Source organism: Peromyscus maniculatus, chromosome 15 (genome assembly GCF_049852395.1).
Source record: "Peromyscus maniculatus bairdii isolate BWxNUB_F1_BW_parent chromosome 15, HU_Pman_BW_mat_3.1, whole genome shotgun sequence".
Classification (NCBI taxonomy): domain Eukaryota; kingdom Metazoa; phylum Chordata; class Mammalia; order Rodentia; family Cricetidae; genus Peromyscus; species Peromyscus maniculatus.
This window is the reverse complement of record NC_134866.1, coordinates 38,252,648-38,278,374: the sequence shown is the minus strand read 5'-3', so window position 1 is coordinate 38,278,374 and position 25,727 is coordinate 38,252,648.

Sequence of the window (25,727 nt, the reverse complement as noted above, 5' to 3'; positions counted from 1 at the left end):
TATGAATCCCAAAAAAAGAGATGCCACTAGATATTTAGTAAGATGACTAAAATCCCAAACACTGCCATAATCCAATGCTGGAGAAGATGTGAAGTAACAGAGACTCATGCACAGCTGATCAGAGAGCAAAACACCTTGAAAACACTTTGGGGGCTGGAGAGATGGCTCAGAGGTTGAGAGCATGTACTGGTTTTGCAGATGACCCAAGTTTTGTTTCAGGGCTCACCATGTGTTATTGGTTGACCAATAGGTGTGCTCTTCCTTAGAGAAGAATATTTCCCCCACTCAGAATTCTTTAGTTGCCTGTAGTTCTGTGTGTAGAGTTGAGACCTCATAGGCTTTCCTCCATCCACTTTAGTATGTCTGTTGATATCATCCTTGTTCAGCTCATGTTTAGGCTGTCACATTGGTGAGACCGTATGGGTGTAGTTCTGATACTACTTGGAGACAGTTTCACAACAAACTTCCTGATCCTCTGGCTCTTACAATCTTTCCAACCCCTTTCCCCCAGTGTGCAGTGAGCTTTAAGTGCAGGAGTTGTTCTGTTGATGTACCCATCAGGACTGGGCTCCATGACTCTGCAACAAGTAGTTTTATTTTTTTTTAGTATATTTTTTATTCTTTGAAAGCTTCATACATGTGCATAATGAATCTTAATTCTTCTTACTCCCTATTTCCCCATCTCATCCTCAATTCTTATTCTACAGAAACCCCTTTTCCCTGCCTTCCTGCTTCATGTCTTTTCTGTGTGTCAGAGACATACTGAGTTCAAACCTGGTCTCTGAAAAAGCCTGGGGAGGAGGTTATTTACTGGAGCACGGAGACTAATCAGTGGTAACACTAATACAGGAAGTGACACCTCTCTCCCCAGTCACCATTAGTTATATCAATAGTTCCCCAGGAAAGGAAATGTTGACAGGCCCCATATCTTTAGCACTATGTAATGGCAGCTGCAATGGGTTCATGAGTACAGTGGTCTTGCTGTGTTCTGAAGACACTGTTTCTCTGTGATTCTCCCTGATGTCTGGCCCTTCCAATCTTTCTGCTTCCTCTTCTATGATGTTCCATAGTCTTGAGGAAAAGGTTGATATATATTTAACACTGAGCATGCCATAGTCATGCTCTACACTTAGACCAATCATGAGTTTCTAGGTTAAGTGCGGTCCACTGCAAAGAGAAGCTACTCTGAGAAGGACAGGAAGCCAAACTGATCTGAGGTTGTAACGATAAGTGTTTAGAAGGCAGTTTGATAATACATCCATCTAGCAAAACAACAGTAGTAGGTTCTCTTCCAGAGCCCTTGCTCTCTCCAGTCACATGAGTTCCATCCTATGAAACAGACCTTAAATTCAGTCATATAGCTACAGGTTACTTCCAAGAAATTCATGCAACTATTGCACTACTGGGCAGATATTCTCAGGCTAAGTTTTTTTTTTCAAGACAGAGTTTCCCTTTGAATCTCTGGAGCCTGTCCTGGAACTCACTCTGTAGACCAGCGTGGCTGGAACTCACAGAGATCTGCCTGTCTCTGCTTCCTGAGTGCTTGGATTAAAAGAGTGCACCACTCACCACTGCCTGGCCAGGCTAGCCCTTATTGTAGCTCAAACTACTTAAGGCTGTTGATAACTTCCTAAGATGTCTATATATGACCTTCTAGCACTATGAAGGTTAGATACGAGGGAGGAGACTTCCAGCTGAGTAAAAGCTTGATTTCTCCATCGCCTATGACCCAAACATGTAGTATCTTTTACAATAGGATTTCACCATCAATAACTAGAGAGTTTAACAGTGTTATTTAAAAGATTAGTTTAGTTTCTTGTTGAATGGTATTGATTTTGTTTATTTTTGTGGGTGTTAACTATCTACATATATGCAAAATAGATTTTTCAGGTTCTCAGCTACCATCTTTAATTCCTATTGCAGTTCTTTTAAATGTGAATTCATTGATGCGTACAGTCTGCAACCCCATCTCATGTTTAAATATTTATTTTAAGCAGCATAAACTGTACATTAATAGTATCAACCACATTTCTAAATAATATTTTTGGGGCTCAAATAACAGTTTTTAAGGTATTCTTCATGACCCTTATGCTTATTTGAAAGTGTGTGTGTGTGTGTGTGTGTGTGTGTTCCAATAGTCAGTCACACACATGATTGTTTCTTAAAGTCTGTTTGTGTTATTATTTGAAAATCAAGAGACAAGACGAGACTTTATGATATTCAGAGCTGTTAGATCCAGTGGATGCTGACATAATTGGAGCATGCAGAAACTCCATCTTTGACAGGGCTTAATCAGTTAAATCCTCATCTTCTGCGTTGCAGGGTGCTTCTCCATGGGTGGAACGCAACCAAAGATCCACAGGAACAGAAGGAAAAAACTTGGCTATGGGATACAGATGGGATGTCTATGATCTCATCACTGAATTCTGTTAATCTTAATTGTAGAGAATTAACATTTTAAATAGTTTAAAAATAGAGCACTCTCTCTGCTTTGGCCACTGCAATTATGATTCCACTTTTTGTGGGTTATGAAAAAGCCAAGTGAACTCCTATGATAGTTATTGGTTATTTTCTAGTGTTTGATAGAAAAACAAAATATAATTGTTTTAAGGTTATATTTTGATAATAAACGTCAACTATTACATAATTTAAACAAGTTTCCAGGTATTTTGACTTTTTAAATAATTCAAGCATTATTTCATAATGTCAAATCCCATATACATTATTGTAGAATAGAAAATAAATATGTTATTAAACATTTTAAAATTGCATCTATCTATCTATCTATCTATCTATCTATCTATCTATCTATCTATCTATCTGTATGTGGGACAGCATGTATGTATCATAATGATATACTGAAGCCAGCAAACAACTTTTAGTAGTCAATTTTGTCTTTCCATAGGGTGGGACCTAGAGATTAACTGAGGTTTTTATGCTTGGAGGTGCCCTTACATGTTGAGCCATCTTGCCACGCCTATATTCATTTTTAGACATGGAATTATAATAGCTCACTGGTTGAGTTGAAATAAAAAGTCAACTTCCATTTTTAGGCTGAATTTGTTTCTTCATCTTCTGCCCATGCTGCCTGATCCTTTGACACTGTTGTAGATGAACTTAATAGATGTAAACATATGATGCTTTGAACTGGTTAGAAATTTGAGTTTGGTTAATTCCAAAAATGTTCTGTGTTTGGGGAGCAGGCAAGGGGGGAAGTGTGGTAATGGGAATAAAGAGCAAGGTTCTTACTGTGTCACTATTTCTATGGTTATTTACATGATGTTACATTAAATATGTCAGCACCTGGGTGTGTGAGTAGTTGATCACTCTTGAGAGACTTTGTCATCATGATGTCTAGAACTGAGCAGATACAGGTAGGATCATTTCTCATGACCAGTATGGTAAGCTGGAAAAATGTTTAAGTTAAAAGAAATAAGGCCCTACTTCCTTAACCTATGTCCAAGTCAGACAATTCTTTAAATAAGTTTGTAATGGTCATAAAGAGAGAATCATCTTCAAACATTTTATTGTGTATGATATACATATACTTGCACATACATGTCATGTGAGCTTATTTATTGATACAATTTTCTCTCTCCCCTCTCTCTCTCTCTTTTATCAAGACAGAGTTTTTCTGTGTAGCACTGGCTGTCCTGGAACTCATTACTGTGTAGACCAAGCTGACTTCAAACTCAGAGATCTGCCTGCCTCTGCCTCCCAAGTTCTGGGACTAAAGGTGTGTGCCACCACCACTCAGCCAATTTTCTCATTTTTAATATTAAAATTCACAAAAGATAATTATGTTAAATATTAAATATCAAAATATTAAATAAATTTTTATTTATAATGTGTCCTTAGTTTCTTAGAATTTTTTTTACTAACTTATTGTATATCAAGATTCTTGACAGAAAATGAGGAATAGAATGAATATTTAAAGAACATTTAGCAGCTTGTCTTACATAGTATGATCTAGTCAGTTCCTCACAGTTATCTGTTCATTGGACAAGTTGAGAACCTGGTAGCTTCTCATTGTATCAGCCTAAATACCCCAGAGATCCCAGTCTGACACTGAAGGCCAGGAGAATTCTGAGAGAGCTGCTGGCCTCCAGCTCATTTTGGAAGGCTGAGGAAACTAGTATCCATGTCAGTGGGAGCAACACAGTGGATGCACCTTCTTACAAGGAGTGAGGGAGCACTGGGGTTTCCTGGGATCCCACTATAACTGGGCTGCAGCGGGAAGGAACTTGTGTGTTCTGGGGGAGGGTGTTACCCCCGCCTCAGTCAATCCTTCCTAGAATTACTCTCACAGCCTTACTCAGAGGGAGCCTCTTAATTGATCCTAGGTCCAAGTGGACAAATGACATTAACCGTCAGACTTGCTTATTTTAACTTTTAGTTTTCCACAAATATTGTCAACAACTTTCGTGATTATGACAGTTTTTACATGATACTGAATTTCTACCTTTCATTTATTTGCTTGCTAACATCCTTTTAAATTTCCAAATTTGGTTATTTTTTTCATTTATTGAAAAGTATCTCCACTTAAAATATTTTAATTATATATATGTATGTGTTTTTGTGAATGTGTGTCTGTATCCCTCCCCATCCCCCATACATGTCTGTGTGTCTGTATCCCCGCCCCCCCATCTCCCATATGTGTCTGTATGTCTGTGTGTGGACATGTGCATGTGAATGCTGGTGCCCACTGGGACCAGAGGCATTCAATCCCATAAAGTTGATTTATAGGTGGCTGTGTCCACCTTACTTGGATACTGGGAACCAAACTCAGATACTCTTCAAGAACAGTGTATGCTTTTCACTACTGAGTATCTGTCCAGTCTCTTTTCACCTTTAAAAGTAGGTAGACTTCCATCTTAAATATTTTACTTTTAATTCAACCTATCATTTTCTTCTAAAACTTTTGTTATTTCCCCTACCTAAAACATATTCATCCCATTTCAACAACATTAAATTGCAAACTGATTGCTTTGTTTTTCTTAGTATTTGCTTTCAAGAGTTAAGGAATGGACCTAGAAGCAGGATCCAATCTCCACAGTCTATGCTATTCATTTTAAAGGACACATTGCTTTTTCTCTAATAATGTGGTGTGACCTCCTTAGTTCTCACAGAGAAACCAAAGAAAGCATCACTCCGTGACATACACAGCTAATCTTGCAGTAGCTGGCTGCTCAGGGAAAACAGGATTCTGCATAATCCAATCAGACTGAAGCATGTTTACAAGTTCATGTCCCTGCTCTCAAGCAAAATTCTTTATTAGTGCCTGTTTTGGAAATATTGTGCTGAGCTTTGGTACATGAAGATGGTAGAAGGAGGAGCTTCTATACTTTGAGAAGCCAAATAGTCTGTGTAGGACATTCATATAGCTAACTGGGTCATTAAAACTTAGACTGTACTTTACAACCTTGTTTTAAAGCCCTTTTGAGGTCCCTCATAGTCAGGGAAACAAAAAGTAAAGTAATTAGACACCAGTTTTCATCCATCATACTGAAAATAAAGTAAGGCTTCCCAGTTCTCCAAACACCAACAAAGGCATGGGGAAATATGAATATTTCACGCTGCTCATTGCAGCTAAAACTGTAGATATCTTACAAATAATTTTTAAAATTTCATTAGACTATGTTAATTATACATAATAATGGGTTCCTTTTCATACATGTATGTAATGTATTTTGATCATATTCATTCCTGTTACCCTCTTGGTCCACCTCCCATTTCCACAAATTCTCTCCCTCTTTCCAGCCAGTATGTCTTATTTTTTGTGACCCATATATTTTTCATTGGGTTTATTTACAGAAACATGTATGAGAGTTTGCATACAGGAGCATGGGAACTTTATTAGAATCTTACCCACAGGACTGAAGAAAACATCTTTCCTTCACTCTGTCAACCACTAACTGCATATGTGTTGTGGGAATTTGATGTGTTCAGTCAATGGTATTGAGGTGACTAGCCCTAGGGCATGATCTTGTCTGGGTAGGTGACCAGATAAGAAGAACTGAGAAGGAGGATCTCCCTTGCTCTCTGGGATGTGGAAGGCTTCCTGTCATTATGGTTTGGTGAGCTGGTACGAAGCATTCCCCATCCTTCCCTGGTGGATGAGGAGGTAATGATACCACTTCATTCTGTATTCGTGAATGTTTTATTACCACTTCATCCCTTAATAAACTGTTGACCAGACTTCCGTGGGTTCTCACTTCGCATATAGACACTCAGGAAAGGGTGGGACCACAGAAGACCCTTCCCCATGCAAGAGAGAAGGTTGATGGACTCAATATTGTGACATGCAGTAATCACAGCTGCCGTGAGTTTATGAGTCAGTATACACCTCATGCCCAGAAGGAAGCACTTCCCATCACATCCCCACCTTCCTTCATTTTATATATTATTTCCACCTCTTCTTTTGTGGTATTTTCTGAGCTTTGTAGTGGGTGATGTAGTTGTTCTTTTTATGTCTGAGCATTCAACACTCATTTATTTTCAGTTCCATGACCATTTATAAGTCTCTGCAATCATTAATGATCATTGCAAAAAGATGCTTCTCTGATCGAAGTGAACAACATCACCAGCCTATGTATATAAACACAATCATTGAGAATGCAATTTAATGGATATATCATGCTCATTTGTCAAAAACCAGCATTATCATCAGCACTGGAACCTATGACTTTCACAGCCTAAGATATGTGATCAGGTTACATAACCAGTTTGGAATGACATCCTCTGGAGTAGACATCAAATCCAACCAGGGAGCTGGTGATTACCCGAGTAACAGACTTGCTACTATCGCATTGGTGAGTTTATCTTGAGTGACATCAGTAGTGCTGTATGCAGGGTCCACAGCCTCATTGAGACTGTTGATGGTATTTCTCTACCAGAAGCCTGGATAGCATCTTTCATCACTATGAAAGCTAACCATATGAAGTTTCCAGCCCAGTTCCAGCTTGACTTTTCTATGCCCGTGACCACACCATGTGACATCTTTAGGAATGGAATCTTATTGTCTACTTCGGGTAGACAACCAGCAGCAGTGGCAATAACCTGTATTGTTGTGTGTGTGTGTGTGGGGGGGGATTCTGGAACCTCTCTATTCAATAACTTATGGGTGGAAACCCTGGCACTACGATTTCCATTTGATAATGTATTCTAAGAGCCTACACAAATTTTTTACTAGTTACTTACCTGGGTAACAGCAGCAACTCTTAATTTTTTTCTTTGTTTCAGGGTACCTTTTAACTTTATAAAACTACTCAAGGTCTCAAGGAGATTTTGTTTGTGAAAATCATGTATCTTTGGACTCTTGTTATACAGAAAGTAAGTCTGATGAATTTTGAGTTTACTATTCTACCTAAAATAATAACCCATAATATGTTAAAGTATCATATTGCATGAACAATAACTGTTTTCCAAAGTAAAAACAGTAGTGATGACAGTGCCATTATTTATGTGTTCTTTTTGATTTTTGACTTAAATAATTTAATTATTATAATCGTATTTGCATTTATTATGAATCATCATATTATATTTGATAAAATAAATGATGGAAATATGGTCTTATACACATATGTATTTTATTAGAAAGAGTACCTTATTGTTCCTTTTATGTAATTATAGATATTCCTTTTATGGTACATACAAATACTAAATACTAGTTTTTAAATGACTACTTACATCATGAATCCTTCTGCTATGTGAAGCAACATTTCACACTGTTGTATGTAAATTCATTACTCATATTTCCAAATCTTAATTTACTTAATTTGCATATTGCACAAAAATACTTATATTTATTTATGGAGTACTATATTATGTCTCAGTACACTCATACAGTTTGGAATGATCCAATAAGGCTAATTAGCATGGCTGTCATTTCAAACACTATCATTTTTTTTAGGGAGAGAACAATTAAAATCCTTTTGCATAGCTATTTTGAAAAATACAGAACGTTATTATTATTAGATACGATCTTTGTCTGACATGATATAACAATAGAATTCATCTAACACGTTTATCTAAAAATCAGTGTATATCCAAAGGAATTGAAACCAGTAGATAGATGAGATGTCTACATTCTCAAGTTCACTATAGCATTTTTCACAATAGCCAAAATATAGAAAGCATTATATCTAATTCTTTGAATAAGGCTTATACTTATGCATAATTTTTTAAAAAATTATTTGTTGAGAATGTCATTTATAAATATCTTAGTTACATCATTTGCCCTTTCCACCTCCTCATGACTCTTTTAATGACCTCTTATTCTTTATTATTGTTACATACATCTATATATGAGTAGACAATTATAAACCCAAGCCTCTGAGTTCATTTAGTGTTGCTCATGTGCATGTGTTCAGAGCTGACCTCTTTGAATTGTCTATCCTATCAGGCAGCTTATCTTTGGAGAACCCCGATTCTCCTTCTCTCAGCAGCCATCACTTGTCTGTAGTTTTTCATTCAGGGGTAGGACCTTTTGAAATTTCCTCCATCCACATTGGCATGCCAGTTTTTATTGTCATTTTCCATGTCTTTCCATGTGTATAATCCCATAACATCACCTATTGGTTAATTGGAAAATGTTCCTTCACTAAGTTGTGTAAATCTTCTAAATGTATCATTTTGGAGAATGAAAGTTTGCTCTCACATACACAATTCAAGGATATTGGGTTACCCAAGAGTTCCCTGATAAAATTTTGATAATGGTTGGTGTAGAATTATCTTCCAGATTTTCACAAATGGTCATGATTGATGTACTTAATTGGTTTAATTATTTTGAGGAAAATGGAAAACATCTATGTGTTAAGTTGAATCAATTAGGTATAAATGTACCATCATAGTCAAAAATTTTAATTATGAAAAAATTTTATATTTTTAGTGGACAAGCTTGGTATTATACATTGGATGTAAAATGCAATGACACTAAATAACTACATAAACACATTAAAATATAAGAACACAAATGGAAAATGTATTCAGCCTTGAACAAAATTGACATGTGGGGAGAAGTCTTGAAATCAGGAAAGAACAGATCTGAAAATAGAACTGAGTAAAAATGTTTTTTGGAGGGATTTCACTTTTAAGAGTTTGCATTTAGAGCACTGAGTCAGCTGTGAGGCTGTCTCCACTTCTCCGTAACTACCAAGACTTAGCACATGTATTGCAGTCTTTCTTACAGAGAAGAATATCAGAGCTGACTGGAATTTCAAGTAAGGATGGCATGATAAGTGGAATAGAAACACAATTCTTCAGTCAATACAAAGTTTGCCCAAAGACCAGCAGTAAATGATTCCTCTCAGAAGTTGAAGTTTTTGATGAAATGTGCTCCACAAATCAGTGCTAGGCCCTTCCTGAAAACAAGACGGAGCATGTAAATACAGATATGCCCAATTAAGAAGAAAATATAGTTCAATTTACTATTACCTAACCTAGGTTTTCAGCTGCCATTATGACAAGGCAAAAAAGAACTAACAATGTAGTTAGAAAACAAAACACAATAAAAAAATATCACCAGACAACAACAATAACAACACACCCAAACACAATGAACAGAAAAATTATCACCAAGGTCAGCAGTTAATAGAGAAAGTCATATGATTGATGTGGATTGTGATACTTAGAAGGAACCATTTAAAAACTATTGAAATAAACAGTGCTATATAGATACATGATCACTGTAATAAAATGAACCCCAGTGAATATACCAATTAGTAGAAATGACATAGTTGAAGGCTATTCATGAATGAAGCAGAAGATGAAGGACAAAGACAAAACATGTAAGAGAAAGGATGATTGACATGGGAGGTTTATCAAACTCAAAAACTGCAAAGTTTCACTAATAGTAATGGAGTAGAAAATGGAACAGAGCACCTGTCATAAAAAAGAGGAGAAGAAAGCAAAATAATGAAGATCATGGAAAAGATAAGAAGTTCAGATTTAGAAGAGTATACATAATAATTTCAAAGCAATAAAAACAGCCTTATGCATAAAAAGTAAAGGTTTTAAATGCTTTCCCACTAAGATAAAAGTTAGAGTGCTGTTCATTATCTATTTTTCACATTTGTGTTGATGCTGTTTTATCAATTATTTGCATGTATATATATTCCAATGCATACGTATATGGGGTACACAGTGGGAAGCTCCATATGGTTTTTCACCAGTACCAACTAGTTTGGGAATGAAGAAATATAAGTGAAAATATGAATTTGAACTCTCCTCCAATATAGAGACACATGACATCATCATCAACATCTATATATACTTTCAGGTGAGTGTTTAAGATTAGTGTGAAATTATAGTATCAATCCTAAAAAGATTGTTGAATCTGAAATTCTAATCATTAAGTTCATTAAAAGAAAAATAGTAGTGACTGTTTATGAGTTTTGTGGATTATTTTCTATTAGGAATTAAATTATGTTATAAAGTTTCAGCTACTGAAGGAGTGTATTATGGTCTGAAAATAGTCTTGGAAATAAAACAAAATGTGTAATTACATATTTGTGCTTTGGAATTCAGCATGTGATGAAAGAGGCATTTCAGATCAGTAAACAAGTAATAACTTATTTAATATATATAATTACATAGTAGTTGTTTAGAATTAGACACTATTTATTCCATTAGTAAAGGTAAATTAGAATGAGTAAACCTATAAACATATGTAAAAACTAACACTAAAGTGTTTTTGAAAAGCCATATCGATATTAGTACAGTAGACACTTTCTAAAATATATACATGTATGAAAGGAATTTAAATGGAACTATCATATAATTAAGAAGATAATGGCCTAAGTTGACACCTTATGCTAGCAAATTAAACCTCCAATACCAGGAGTAGATTACATTTTGCTGAATTGTTGGCCAAATTGTTGGTCCCATAGACACCCTCCTACAAAGCATCATGGGCTATTGTCAAGGCTATTAGTACCTCTCCATAACTTCATGGCAAGACCCTGTTGCTGAGGACACAGCCTACTTGTGCCATTGAATATTGGGAAATTGAGCAGGTGCCCAAATAGATGCTTTGTTCCTACTGACTAGTGTTCATGGTACTAGAAAGTACTCTGCATTCTCATGGAGGTATAAAGTAAACTTCCATGTCACCTGTCTATAAATCCTTTGACCCACAAAGGCAATCTTCCTGCAAGATATACTTGTGCAACAGTAACACAAATATTATGGGAGTAACCAACCATTTTTGATTGGATTTAAGGCCCACCTCATAAGATGGAGCCCACCATACCCTACACCACTAAAGTGCCTGAGACCTGAGAGTAAATAGGTTATGGGCCCTAGGAGAAAACCTACGACTCTTACTCTGCTAAAGGAACACAGGAATAAAATGACTCCTAACGACATAATGCTATGTCAATAGATCAGGCCCCCATTCAACCCACAAGAGAGAAGATTCTCCTTTCAGTAGAGGGTAAATAACACAGAAACCCACAAATGGATGGTGTACAGAGAGTAGAGACTTTGGAGCACTCAGTTCTAAATTGTACATCTTTATCAAACTCCTCCCCTCAAGGGTTAGGGACTAATTTAACAGAAGAAGACTGTAACAGCCAGGGGTAGTAGATGACTTTCAGTTTGTCTGTTTTAATTTTTGTTTTATTTTGTTTTTTGAGAAGAAAGAAGATGAAGTTATATGGGTAGGAAAGATCTGGATGAATTTTTGAAGGTAAAAGAATATAATCAAAATATATCATACAAATACATTTTTAATAAAAATAAAAAAACCCAAAGTGATAACATATAGAAACATACAAACATTAAATTATTAGAATAAAATGAACAAGACTATTTTTGCAACTTTACAGGATATTATTTTACCAAATATATGATATCTGCTTGGAAGTCCCTTCTACTCCCTGTCCAACTTTCCCTAAGTTTCTTTATCGTGCTTTTAATTGATCACTGTTATATATATATATAAATTTATATTTATATAAATATATAAAATCTATAAATATATATATTATCCAGGTGAAATTACATCTATCTATCTATCTATCTATCTATCTATCTATCTATCTATCTATCTATACATATACATACATTGACATTTTTGTCCACTTAGCATTTCTCAACGGCCACAGAGACTTTAAATTTTCCTGGAATGAAATGTAGCTTCAAAAATTTGTTGAGTAAAAGAGGCCAGGAATTTGAGAGCAAGCAAAGATGGGTCTATAGGAAAGTTTTAAAGGAGGAAAGGGAAAGGGGAAATGATGGAATTACATTGTAATCTCAAAAAAATACATTGAAGAAATTTAAAAATAATGACATCAAGATCATTGTATCATTGTACACTGTCAGCTTTAGTTTATTGAAATAGAAATTCAAACTTACAAAACATAATATAAAGTGTATGTTGATATTGCACAGCATCTTTAAGACTCATTGGATGATAATATGCAGTCTTCATTTGTTAAGGAGTAAGTGGCCTACTCACTCTTTGTAGCACCAACATATTCCATTTGGAAAATACTCATTTGAGAAGGAGGTTTTATGAGAAACAGAAGGCAAATGTTCTTAGTCAATCTTGTATATATAAAAGTAGTTGCTTGAAAATGGTACTCCCTCTATTGTGGTGGGTAGCCATTCCAGCTTTGATCTGGAAGTTCCAAATCCCACTGAGGCTTCGGTAACTGTCACACCTACAAGGTGGGACCAAGAGAGGGCCCTAAAGACCTGAGATCCAGATGCGCCACGCTCTCTTGTTTCCTGGACCCTGGATGCTAGAGATAGACCAAGCAGAGTTCTCCAGAGAACACCGCTGCACTGCGCTATGTCTTCCCCAGACCCTGTAACCTACCTATCCCTTCACTTGTAAGTTACACCACTAAATAAACTTCCCTTTTAACTACGTGGAGTGGCCTTAATAATTTCACCAATACTCTATAAATGATATTGGTAATAAACATCATTGTTTGGAAAGGTCAAAAAGTTATTTTCATCTGTTTCTCATTTTTTGCACCATCTCAGTTGGGATCTTTATTTTGTGCCTTATACTAACTGTCCAATTTCAAAACATTCATTCTTACTTCATCTTAGATTATAATTAATTTAAGTTGATTCTATGAGAGAACAAATTATCTTTATTGGTTTTAAAAAGTGCATTAAGAATAAATCATGAATTGGCATCTGACAAGTGAGATATGCATCAAAAGTACATAATTTGATTACAGAACAATATTAGTGTCTGTGAGTGTACTCATTAGTAAATCAGAAAATTTAAAATACATATTTTCTCATAATCTCAGAAATGTCACAGTTTCACACATCTTGGCACTTAATTTCTGGAAAGGATTTAAGGAGTTGGATGCATAGAAAATGAAGATGATTTAGTAATGGTGGTATTGTAATACAACTGAAAGACCATGACTGTAATACTTTAAAAGGCTATGATTTTTCAATTAGTTCTCATATATTTTCTTTTAACTTTTTGTGCTTCTACAAGAATGAATGCCTTGAGGATTTTTTGGTGGCAAATGAGCATAGAAAGACTATGTTCTACAATTGTGCTATGTCAAATACTTTACACATGGCTGTGGGAATTTTAATGAAACCAATTATGACAAAATTGGAGGGTTTAAAAACAAACAATTGACTTTAAGATGCTTAAACTTTATACCATCAATGCCTACAAGAAAATTTATCCTATCTTATGTGGCCAAATAACTTCATAAATTAATGTAATCAAAGTCTTAGTTGTGATAAGAAGTATATAACAAATTATGGTCTTTAAAATCAAACACTTCATATAAACAGATATCACTATGTAAAAAGTTTTGATAAAATCATAGTTGACTTTGTCTGTCCAGAACAACATCAGAAACAAATAAAATGGCCTTTGAATAGATTTTCTTTTTAAATCACGTTTTATTTCAGGTTTCATTATGTAATTTTTAATATTTTGAACATGTGACCCTAATAAGAATGTTTAATTTCTGAAAATTCTTTGATGTTTCCTCAGGCCCGTAGATTCTTGAGAAAACACTTTACTACTTACTAAATTATGGAGCTTTGCAAACTCTTAATTAATCCTATATGAACATTTATGTCTTTTATGGGAAATAACTCTAGAATGCCAGAAAGTACAACTTGAGACATTTTATTTTCTTAAGTCCAGATAGAACCCCTCAACTTCAGCACAAATCCTAAAAATATCTTCAAGAATATGTTTTCAGTTTTGGTGGACATAAAGCAAAATCTTTAGAGAAATGCAACTGGTTTGAATGGGTAATGATCAAGTTAATCACTACTTCAGAACAGTAATTGCGTTAAACATTATGATGAGTAAGAATCTCTCTTAACTTACTTTTATTTAATCTTTTAACTAGGCAGTCTCTACCTTGAATTTTCTCAAATCAAACAATAACTCAGGCACTCAAGTTTATTTGGAAGATTCACCTTGGAGTTTCAATGGATGTGAAATTAGGAAAAAGGGTCAAGCCAGTATATAGCGCAAGTTACTTACTGACAGGATTCAATCCAATGGGACACTTTTTGGAGAACTATGCAGAATTAATTACAAAATTGTTCCTTCATTGTTGAAGCAAAGGAAAGTACTTACCTACCTCCAGTGCTTTCTTCCATTGCATGATTTCTTTGTGACATGTTTCACTATTTTGACCTTTTCCTCTAAGCAGTAAACAAGCTCTTCAAAAGAGGCATTCAGGAAGAAGCATAGACTGTTGTTAATAGCGCAAGACTCGACTGTGTGCCTCATCACTATTAGTGAGTGAATGCCATCTTAATGGAAGGAAAGGTTTCTGTTTTTTCCTCCGTCATTTCTATTAATATGTTTGCTACGTGCATGGATTATTGCAGAGAAATATATATTTATCAAGTTCTTAATTTCCTCTCTTTTACTCTAGGAGTCCCCCTTCTTCCGACCTTGTAACTCCGTCCTGGTGTTCAGGTCCGGTCTTCCTGGCCATTGATTAACCCACTTGCTGTGTCTCTGTCTCACTCTCACTTCCCTCTTACACTTCCACCCAGTGCAGTCAGTACCTTGCCTGTCTAATTCAGTTTGTAGTCAACTGAATTTTAATTAACTTGTGTCAGTGTAAAAAGACCACTCTCCCCTCAAAGGGGATATGAGATAGTTTGCTCTGGACCTGCTACACTATCTTAATAGCTCAGGAATAGTTTTTCAAGAATAGCCTCATGCAGGTTTTGGGAAGATAACCATAGTGCATGAGAGCATTGGCTATGTTATGGACTGATGATATCATTTTGCATAACTCCCCAATATCCAGCTCTTAGATTCTTTTTCCCCTCTCCTCAACAATGCTCCTTGAACACTGACCACCCCACTGTCAGTAGAAGGGAGACTTATTAAGAAGAGTTCCTTCAAAAGATCCAGGGTATGGGGGCTGAAGAGATGGCTCAGCGCTTAAGAGCACTGGATGCTCTTCTAGAGGACCCTGGTTCAATTTCCAGCAGCCATATGGTGGCTCACAACCATCTATCATGGGATCTGATGCCCTCTTCTGGCATGAAGTCACACATGAAGATAGAAGAGAGCAAGGGTCCAAGAGAGGGGAAGGAAGGTAAGTGAAAAATGACTATAGTTCCTTTTACAAATCTAAGAAACTCTCAAACATTAAAAATAAAAAGAATACATATTCTCATTTCATCACAATACAGAAATTAATTGAGCATATATTCCTAAATAACTTTCCTCTAAATAGATAATAAAATCTCAGCTGTCCTGGCTGTAATCTCAGAAGCATTGCAAAGCAAGGAGATGAATGTCCCTCAATGCCAGGAAAATTTTATTTGCATTAATATGCATTAAAATTAGAATCGGAATATTGATGAAAAATTTATATGTTTTCCTCTATCTCTTTCATGAGATTTTTACAACAGTTTTATTCTAGTCATATAAAATAAGATAGGAACATGGTTGAAGACATGCTAAGATGTAATACCCTGGGTGGTTAATAACATTTCCTCAGCATATCCTAAAGTAAATTCCACTTGCGTTATATTTAGTGATTCAGGAAGTCTTTGGGGAGCAATTCAAAATGCCTCCACATCAATGGTTTTCATTTTATTTGCACAGAAAATTAAAACTACATTTTTTTCTTATGTAATTGTATCTACCTGTGTGAAGACATGTAAGAGAATACAGGGAGAATGGTGTCTTTGTACCAAAAACCTTTTTCACTGGGAAGATTAAGTTGCTGTGTCTTGTAGAATATGAGTCATTTCAAATGTGAAATTATCTGATAAAATTTATTTTTATGGTGTAGTGGTCCATATTGGGCTAGTGACGTACAATATTATATATTTGTATTTCTTCTCTGGTCCATTCAGCCTCATGATTCACCAGAGCCAATGTAGTAACCTTTTTTTTTTTTTTGCTAATTCTTTTTTCCAGTATAAATACATTAAAAAACAAAAACCAAAACCTGGTGTTCATTTCTGAATTCTTGATTCCCAAATTGGAGATACTGGGGAGTCTTTGAAAGCACAAAAGTGAGAGTCATCATGAAATCTTCATTAATTAATTCTTTCAAGCATGTCACTCTGAGGGCCATGCTCACAGCTCTGAGCATTTCAAAGGAGAAAAGGGGAATGGAAAAAAATGGGTGCCAGTCAATCTGGTTCCTCTAGAATAAGTGAGTCTGGTCTCACAACTTCATAGGAAGCTGAGGGAAGATTGCACTCCTTGAGAAAGCTAATTTTGATAAATGAAAATGGTTCAAGTACGTGTTGATATGGTTGGATTTTCAGTAGAACATTCTGAGGAAGCAATCATCTAATTCTTAGTATTAATTCTGACTTGTCCTTGACAACGCTGACAGCGAATGCCAAAATTTGTTCATCATTTGTATTTATCTTTAATAAAAAAAACTGATTAAGATAATATACAAATTTAAAAAACTCAGTACCAACATCCTGGGACATATGGATGCAATATTCACACAAGACATTACTCAGCAAAATAAAACAAAGAAAAATTAATCTCAGGAAAGCGCACGAGCTAGGAAAGGACACACACTGGATGTGGGGCATGGCCAGAGTCTGGAGATTCGAATTTGAAGTTTTGTGGTCAGGAGAGAGGACTCACTCACAGCTCTAATAATCAACGGAGAAGAAAATAATAATTTAGGTTTCTGAACTCCGAGGACTATGTTGATAGCTCTGAGAATTTTAAAGTGGGAAGTGTGGATGGGATGAAAGTTACCTTCACCTTAGAAAGTCAAGGTTAGTGTCTGTTGTTGCTGCTACTGAAGCCGCACAGCGCGGAACAACCTAACTCAGCTTAGAGCCTATTCTGTCTGCTTTTCTTGTTCATGGCTGAGGGGCTCCTGAGCAGTCGGTGTGAAGCTCTTACTTGTAGATCACTTCCTGGGATTGCTTTAAGAGATGCTCCCCTCAGATACCAGTCTTCAAAGGACCAGGCTCATTCAAGTTCATAGTGAGTTCTGAAACCCAGTGGAGCATACTGTAGCTGTGTGAACACAGCACATATATTAAAGAAGTATGAGGATAGCATTCATTGATGATATTGAACAAAAGGACCTATTTGTCACCCTAATGGAAGCTGCGGTACAGGGCAAAGCTGGAATCAAGTGAGTTGGTAGAAAAATGGGAATAAGACATGGAGAAAACATTTTAGAATAATTTAATTTTTAAAGTAAAGAAGAGAAATTAGTGAGAGCACTGTGATGGCTAATTTTGTGTGTCATCTTGACTAGGCTAAATGATGCGAAATGGCCAATAAAGCAACATTTCCATATGTACCTGTGACATCATGAGAATGTGAGTCGGTGTTGATCATAGTAGAGCTTGGCATTTAAATTAGAAGACTGAGTAGAGACTATTTCTCTTGCTGATGTGTGCGAGCTATTTTGAGGGCCTCAGCTGAACAAAACAGCAGGGCGAATTTGCTTTCTATTTCTAAGCTATAGAACCAGGCTACTGCTGCCTTTGGAGATATGAGAGCTTGTTTAGAGGCCTTTGGACATTAGGAATTATAGTAAATACACCAGACCCCTTCACCTATTTTTTTTTTTAAACTCTGAGGTCTCAGACCTTCAGCTGTAGACTGGAAATCATATCTACAGCATTCCAGACTCTCAGGCCTCCACTACAAATTAGTTGTCTACCCATTCCTGATTCTCAGTTCTTAGCCTGTTAGATGGTGTGAGTCATTTCCTGTGATAAACTTTTCCTACCTGTGAGTATTGGGGGACTTTCTTTCTTTCTTTCTTTCTTTCTTTCTTTCTTTCTTTCTTTCTTTCTTTCTTTCTTTCTTTCTTTCTTTCTTCTTTTTTTTTTTTTTTTGGTTTTTCAAGACAGGGTTTCTCTGTGTAGCTTTTCACCTTTCACTTGGTAGCCCAGGCTGGCCTCGAACTCACAGAGATCCGCCTGGCTCTGCCTCCCGAGTGCTGGGATTAAAGGCGTGCACCACCACCGCCCGGCTTGGGGGGCGGGGGACTTTCTTTTTCATTGTGCTTGGCTTTAGAATAGAAGGTAGTTCAGCACATTCATCCATGGTGTGAAGGAGAGATTGAGAAGTGAGGAGTTGCTGATTCTGTAGGGTGCATGGATTATGAATTGAGGCAATGTCTCTGTGATGGACATAAGGGTCACTGCAACATCATGGAGCTGTTTCTATCCAGAAATACTTGGGGAAAGGCTGAGATGTCCTCATAGGTGGATAGTCTTTTAGTTATGGTCTCAGTAGCCGGTGGAAATTCTCTGTGGATTGTTTTTGCCGTCTCAGCAAGAGGAGAATTATTATTAGCTAAGAATAAGCAGAAGGTGAGAAAATTTGCATCTAGAAGCTGAGAAGCCCAGAATCAAAATTAAATATTGACTTGTAAAGAGGAAACTTTAGTTCCTATTGGTGATTTCTTTCTTGGGGCCAGTGTAAGTTTTGTTTTTCTGGTTTTTAAGATTTAAATTGGATTACTCAATTTAAAAACTTGACCTTTGTTTAAGATTTAAAAAAAATATAGCTTATTGCTTTGGATGAGTGGACAGAGTTTGTTCTCCCGTCTGACAGCACACCCTCTTGACTTAAATGTATCTGTCAAGCGCTTCAGTTACTATGACCAAGGGCAAATAAAATAAGTGGCATAATTAGGGCACCCCAAAAAATGAGAGTTAAAGAAGAGAGAAAAATTCATCTAATTGAAGAAGAAATGGAAAGCCTTCCTAGAAGATATGATATGTCAAATTTGATTCATGATTATGAATGACAAGACCAAAGACATCATTGTGAAAGACACACAGGTGACGTTGATTATTAGGATTATACATGGAGAAAGCAAAGGAAAAAAGAATGCCCCACAATCAGGAAAACCCAAGATTTAAGAGGTGATGTCAAGTATGTGAAGTCACCCTGTTGAAGCATGGCTGCAATGTCAACTACATTGTTACACACTGGAAACAGGAGAGACCCACACATTTAAGACACTCAGAACTCACTAGGGTTGGATTTTCTCCCTTATAGCTGGATCATCAAAGTTGAAGTAACCATGAACATATTTTAAATAGCTAGAGTACACTAAGAATATGACACATTGAAATGTGAATTGTATGGTCCACACAAATATTTATCAAACAAAGATGGATAACCTGGCTATTCTTTGAATTCTTTTGTTTAAATGCCTTCACTACATACATGCAGAAATGTCCTTTAACAATGGCTTTGACTACCTTGCCAATTTTTCATCCTGTTGCATGTTCTCAGGGCACAGTGGGTTCCCCAGATTTGCTGCTGTGGAAAGCTATGTGCAGTCCAATTGAACTGAATGCATTAGCTTAAGGCAGTCTTTGGAATTTTGCCACAGAGTGGAGCATGAGGCCATTAGTGGAATTCTCTTAAGGCAAGCTGGGAACTACAGTAGGTTGCACAGGTCAGGACTATCACAGAACTTTATTTTCTTCTATAATGAACAGATTTATTGTTAAACAAACTTACTACCTTTGTTTTTAAATGTGATTCCATAGAAGAATGTTTCCATTTCATGAACTAAATATTGAAAAATATATAGTTATTACAAATTGAGTTTTCCTCCATGACACATGGCAAGCAATTTCATCCTTAGAGCAGTAACTGGTTAGGTATAAAGAAATTTAAGACCTGTCATCAAGCAACTATTATAGAAATTTAAATATGTTGCTGCTAGGATTTAATGAGGAAGAATCCCCCCTTCCTATGTGTACTTTGGTAGCATTTTAAGTTTTGGTAATTTTCATTTGACAGTCCAGTGAAGAGTCTTTGAAGAGGCCAAGTTTGCATGCTGGTTGGAGTAGCTCTCATCTGTTCCTGGACATTGATGGCATGGCTGCATCTGAGCTGTGAATGGTTGGGTATGAGTTCATAGCTCAGACTTAACCCCAGATCTTCAGGCTCCTCATCTAAAACCTCACCTTGTCTTCTTGATGATATTTTGCTCTTTTACTGACTGCATTTCCATTGTCATTCTGGTAGAAAATATTGTACCATTCTGGTGGTATAATACTGAAATTTTGTGATGCATCAATGAGACCAGAATAAAGACGTATTTGTATCATAAGTAAAGTTATATTTACTCTCATAGATAAATCAACTCTCAACTCCCTAACCCACCTATTTCTTCTGAGATATTCTCCGGCTTTTGTCAACACTGTTCTGTTAGCATTATGTTGTTACTGATCCAACTTCGTCTTAGAATGAAGGAGAACGGAGACTTTCATTCTCAGGGTTTCAGGCATGATTTCCTGCATCTCTCTGATAATACAGGCATAGACTGAGGATGTCTAACCTCATTCTTAGAACAGCTCTTTCACGTATAGACATAGGCAATATCCCCACGGTGTCAGGTTGCTTGTAGCAGGAGGGACTTGTGGTGTATGCAAATCAGGCTTCTCTTGTAACAACCGGGTCTCTGCTGTTTAGTCTGTGTTATTTTTCCAGAATATCCTCACTTTTGATGAATTTGTATTCTATATTTTCTCCTGTCATTCTTGCTCTTGATCTTATTTTTTGTCACTTCAATATGTAAAACAACAGTCCATCTTCCACTGAGTATAAAAGAATGATTTTTTTTCATTTTATTCCTTTCCTCCTATGCTGCTTTTTGGTTCTTATATAAAGGTTTTTTACCTATCAGTCATCTTTTTATTAGTAGTCTCTTTCATTAGAATACACATGTAACAAAATTAAAAACAAAAAAAGCAAAAGGGAAAAAAAGAAGGTAATTTCCTCTGTATTCCAGAGCCATGTAAATATAATATGAAGAGTTACATGTTTACAAGTAATACAGTGAGTGTTTTTATCACACTTTAACTCAGAAGTGAGTCAGTAAAAATGTCCTGATTGTAGAGTAATTGAATTTTGATGATGTATTAATGACAATAGAATAAAGATATAAAAAGAATGGAAGTATGAAATTTGTTACAAGTCTCACAAATCCTAAATCTATCACCCATTTATTTTTATTTTTGTTTATATTTATTTATTTGTTTGTTTTACTGAGCCTGATGTAATAGTAGGAATACGGAACATTTGAAATTGAAACTGAGCCACGTGGTGGTGGCTCACACCTTTAATCCAAGCACTCGGGAGGCAGAGCCAGGCAGATCTCTGTGAGTTGAGGCCAGCCTGGTCTACAGAGCAAGATCCAGGACAGGCATAAAAACAACATAGAGAAACCATGTCTCAAAAAAAAAAAAGAAATTGAAACTTAGATGTACATTATTAATGTCAAATCACCTACCAGAATTATTGTAATAGGGTGAGGGATACATCTAGCCTGACTTTGAGCAGTGTTAATATGAATCCGAAACCCTCTCTTCCATTGCAACATCCTATTTTTCTTCTCATACCAGAATATCAACACATGGAAAAACATAAATTATGGACACACATTGTTGAATTGAAATTCCACCACTATTATTGATATTTTGTGAGATCATGGGAAAAATGAAACTCCATTTACCAATTTACGAAGTAGCACCAATATTTGTCCCAGTCTTTTTCAAGTTAAATAAAGTATTTCAGACAGAGAGCAACATAAAGGCTCACAATGAGTAAATACACAATTATTTATCTGAACTTCTGTGACCACGCATCTAATATAAGAGAAGGAGCCCTGTGGGTAGCGTGGCATCTGCCTTGAAGGTTTTCTGTGCATTTGGCAACTTAAAGAGCATGGAACTTACAAGTACTTTCAGATTGATCTTCAGAGTGACTTGACAACAAAATTATTTGCCCTGCCCCATATACATTGTCTGAACTTCAGATGAGTATCATCACATGAGAAGGGGAAGCATCACATTCAACATAGACTGGATGAACACAAACTGCAAGTGGACAACTTATTTGAAAGACAAGGAAACACTTGGTAATGAAGTTACCAAGATTTTCCTCCTCAATTTTGTAGGAAAGCTTCAGATAAAGAAATTATGAAATGAAACTCTTGCTCCTAACTCCAGCTCCTAACTCCAAAGTCAAAGAAAATAGCCAATTCATGTCTAAAACTTTCTCATCTGAATCAATGTGATATAACAGATAAAATTCTCAGTTCCTCAGGGTAATTTAATCTGCAAATTTATTTAATTATCCTCAAGTCATGATTCATCTTAAAGCTTAATATGACACTTGCTGGCACAGTGACTTAATCAGTTTGTCATTATTTGAAATGTGTTTATCTTTTGAAACAAAGGCCAGAGTTCATCTGACAAAATATTGGGCAAATGTGATTAGGTAATAGGCTTAAGAACAAATGAAGTCAACAGTTGGAACAGAACTGAGGATACTGATTCACGCACCTTTTGTTCAATTATCAAATGAAAGTTGGCTACACATTTTTGACTATGTATAGGTTTTCTGTGGTCTTGATTTTTACATAGAAATGTTGCCTATGTATGGTTTGATTGACTAGTTGATATATAAACATTAAAGACAATTGTATTAATTTAAAGACAAGAAGCCACTTGAATTTCCTGATTACACACACACACACACACACACACACACACACACACACACACACACACACATACACACACACACCACACTTGGAAGTAATCTAGTTTTTTATAACTAACAAGATTATTGCTATCAGTCATGAAAACAATGTTTGTCCATTACAGACAGTTTTCTGGATATCTTATCACTAGAGTAGGCTCCCCTGATAGGATGATTCTTGTACCAGTGATGTAGTAAAAGGGGGTGCCAGTGAATCCACTAGTGGAACAGGATAAATGGCAAGGGAGAGGAAGACAAAGGCAGATGTGATTTAGACAAGCTCTAGAAATTGCTGTCAGCCTGATTTTGGATAAGGGAATTGACACCAGTTGGTCAAAATTTAAGGTCTTTTTTTGAGGAGAGTGTGAGCTGTAGGTTGTTCATGTCTTTTGCTTTGGTAGAGCATCTGCCGTAACTGAAGGGCTCCTTTCCACTGCTTGGGAAGAGTGCAAAAAAAAAAAATCTTGAAATAGGGATCTACCAAATTCATCCCCTTGTTCTCTCTTCATCCCCTGTCTCCTTCACTACCTCTTTCTAGGAGCTCAACTACATCCAAAAAAAGTAGTTGAATAAATTGAAGAAGTTTGACAAATTGTTGAAAAATCACACAAGAATAAAGATCAAAGAAATAATTTTTAATTCTTCATATCAGTGTTATCTCCATTGTACAGGAGTTGATGCAAGATAGTAAAAACTTGTGTTCAAATTCCTAAAAATGTGGTATGATAGGTGAGAAAATTATTATGTATAACTTATCACATTGAACTCCCAATTAAAGCATTTTAGAAATTAAATCTAGTACTTAAATCATTAAGTACTTCCACAAAATAAGTACAGTTAATTGTATAGCAAATGCAATGATGAGAATTTTTGAAAGTATTTGTAGGATATTTTTTGTTGAAAGCATGTTGCTATGATGTAAAAAATTACTAAAATATACAAAACAACAGTTTTGGGATGCTCCAATGGAAATTATCATTCTGAGGTATGGTATTAGCCATTTCCATTTTAGAAGGAGCTTCAATGAGGAACATCAAATTTATCACCATAATTCCACAAGCTAGTCATTTTCATTATTCATATTTTTTACGTGAGATATTTGTTGATTAAAACTTCATGTCATTAAGATTTATGATCAAAACCAAGCTATTTTTACTCAAGAACAGCATAGTAGAACCTGTTGTGTTTTGAACAACAAGGCAGTTACTCAAGGTATCTACCAAGTTCAATGATTTTATAGGTATCTGCACATGCCTTTCATAAGCAATCAACAAGCCATTCCCATTGAGATGGAGATATGTGCAGGAGATTAAAGGCTTAGTCAAAACTCCAATAAAGACAATAATTTATTTTCCTAGGAAAGGTTCACCTCTACACACATTTTTCACACTTATGAGTTTATCATCTCTCTGTTTGCAAGATTAATAACTTTCTCTTACCAAGCTCTTCAAAGGACATATTAGGATAGAATGAGTGGGAGGGTAATGTATGCAGATGCTTCGTTATATGGTAGATAGCTGTGAGGAACCTGGAGTCCGGGAAGGAGAGGACATGTATAACATGGTAGGAGGAGAACAATGCTTGACTTTTATGGTTGCTTGATAAGCAGTCATTACTGTCTTTTCATTAAAAATTTGGGATTCATTTTAATAATGTTTTACTTTTTTTTTTTTTAAAGAATTTCTATGTTCTTATTTTCCTATTATGGCCATACATTTCCCTGTGTCTCTCTTATTCCTTACCAGGTGCATTAGTCAGTGTTCCAGAAGAAAACCAATGACATGTTCATATTAAATTGACTTAAGATACACTGGAATGTATGGTCTACCATGTAATGGAATGATTTACAACAGTGTAGGCAAATCCCTGTGAAGAATTGTTCAATATCCGAAGATTCGGATAACCGACTATTACACTTTAGATTGTGCAGGCTAGGAAAGGTGGTGTGAGACTAGAGTAATTCCTACAAGTTGGAAGGAGAGAGTGTACACACAAAGTTCTTACTGATCAAAGATTTGATCAAAAGTCAATGAAGAGTATTATGATGATGGATTCTGAATTCATCCAAACTATTTGGGAAGTAGATTGTGAATAAATGTGCCTGTGATTTTGCTCTAGGGGCACTGATGCAACTAGGAAAAATTTTCAGCATGAGATCTCAGGGAATTGTTACTGGTCCGTTTGCCCCTGGCCCTTCTTACTGCCTCCATTGTCTTCCCACTGATGTTGTGATGAAAATACATCCCAGTGTGGAGTTTGAAAAAATTCTTTATAGTAGTTTCTTCCTTGTTTTTCAAAGAAGACAGCAAGTTAAGCCTGAATACAAAGGAGTAAGCAAAATACACCCTACAGAGGAAACAAACAAAACATACCTACATAGACACACAGACACAGCTCTGCACACAGACCACAAACTCACACCACTGTCTTGACGCAGCCAGTCATGGGTATCACTTATTGGAGACAGAGTGCTGCCGCTTCTCTTTAATGAAGACTGTTCTCATGGTCCTCCCTACAATGACCTTAGGGTCAGTGTAACTCCTTTAAAAGATACTCTGGTTTGAGCTGAACCTCTCCCCTCACACTTGATTTTCCTTCTACCTCACATAAAGTTAGCTGTCTTTCTCTGTGTCTTTATAAGTTGGAAAGTGTTTTAAATAGAGGGGTTATGGTTTATGCAGTTTCTACTCCACCTCAATAAATTTTCAAGTGACAGACATGGGTTCTAAGATTTAAT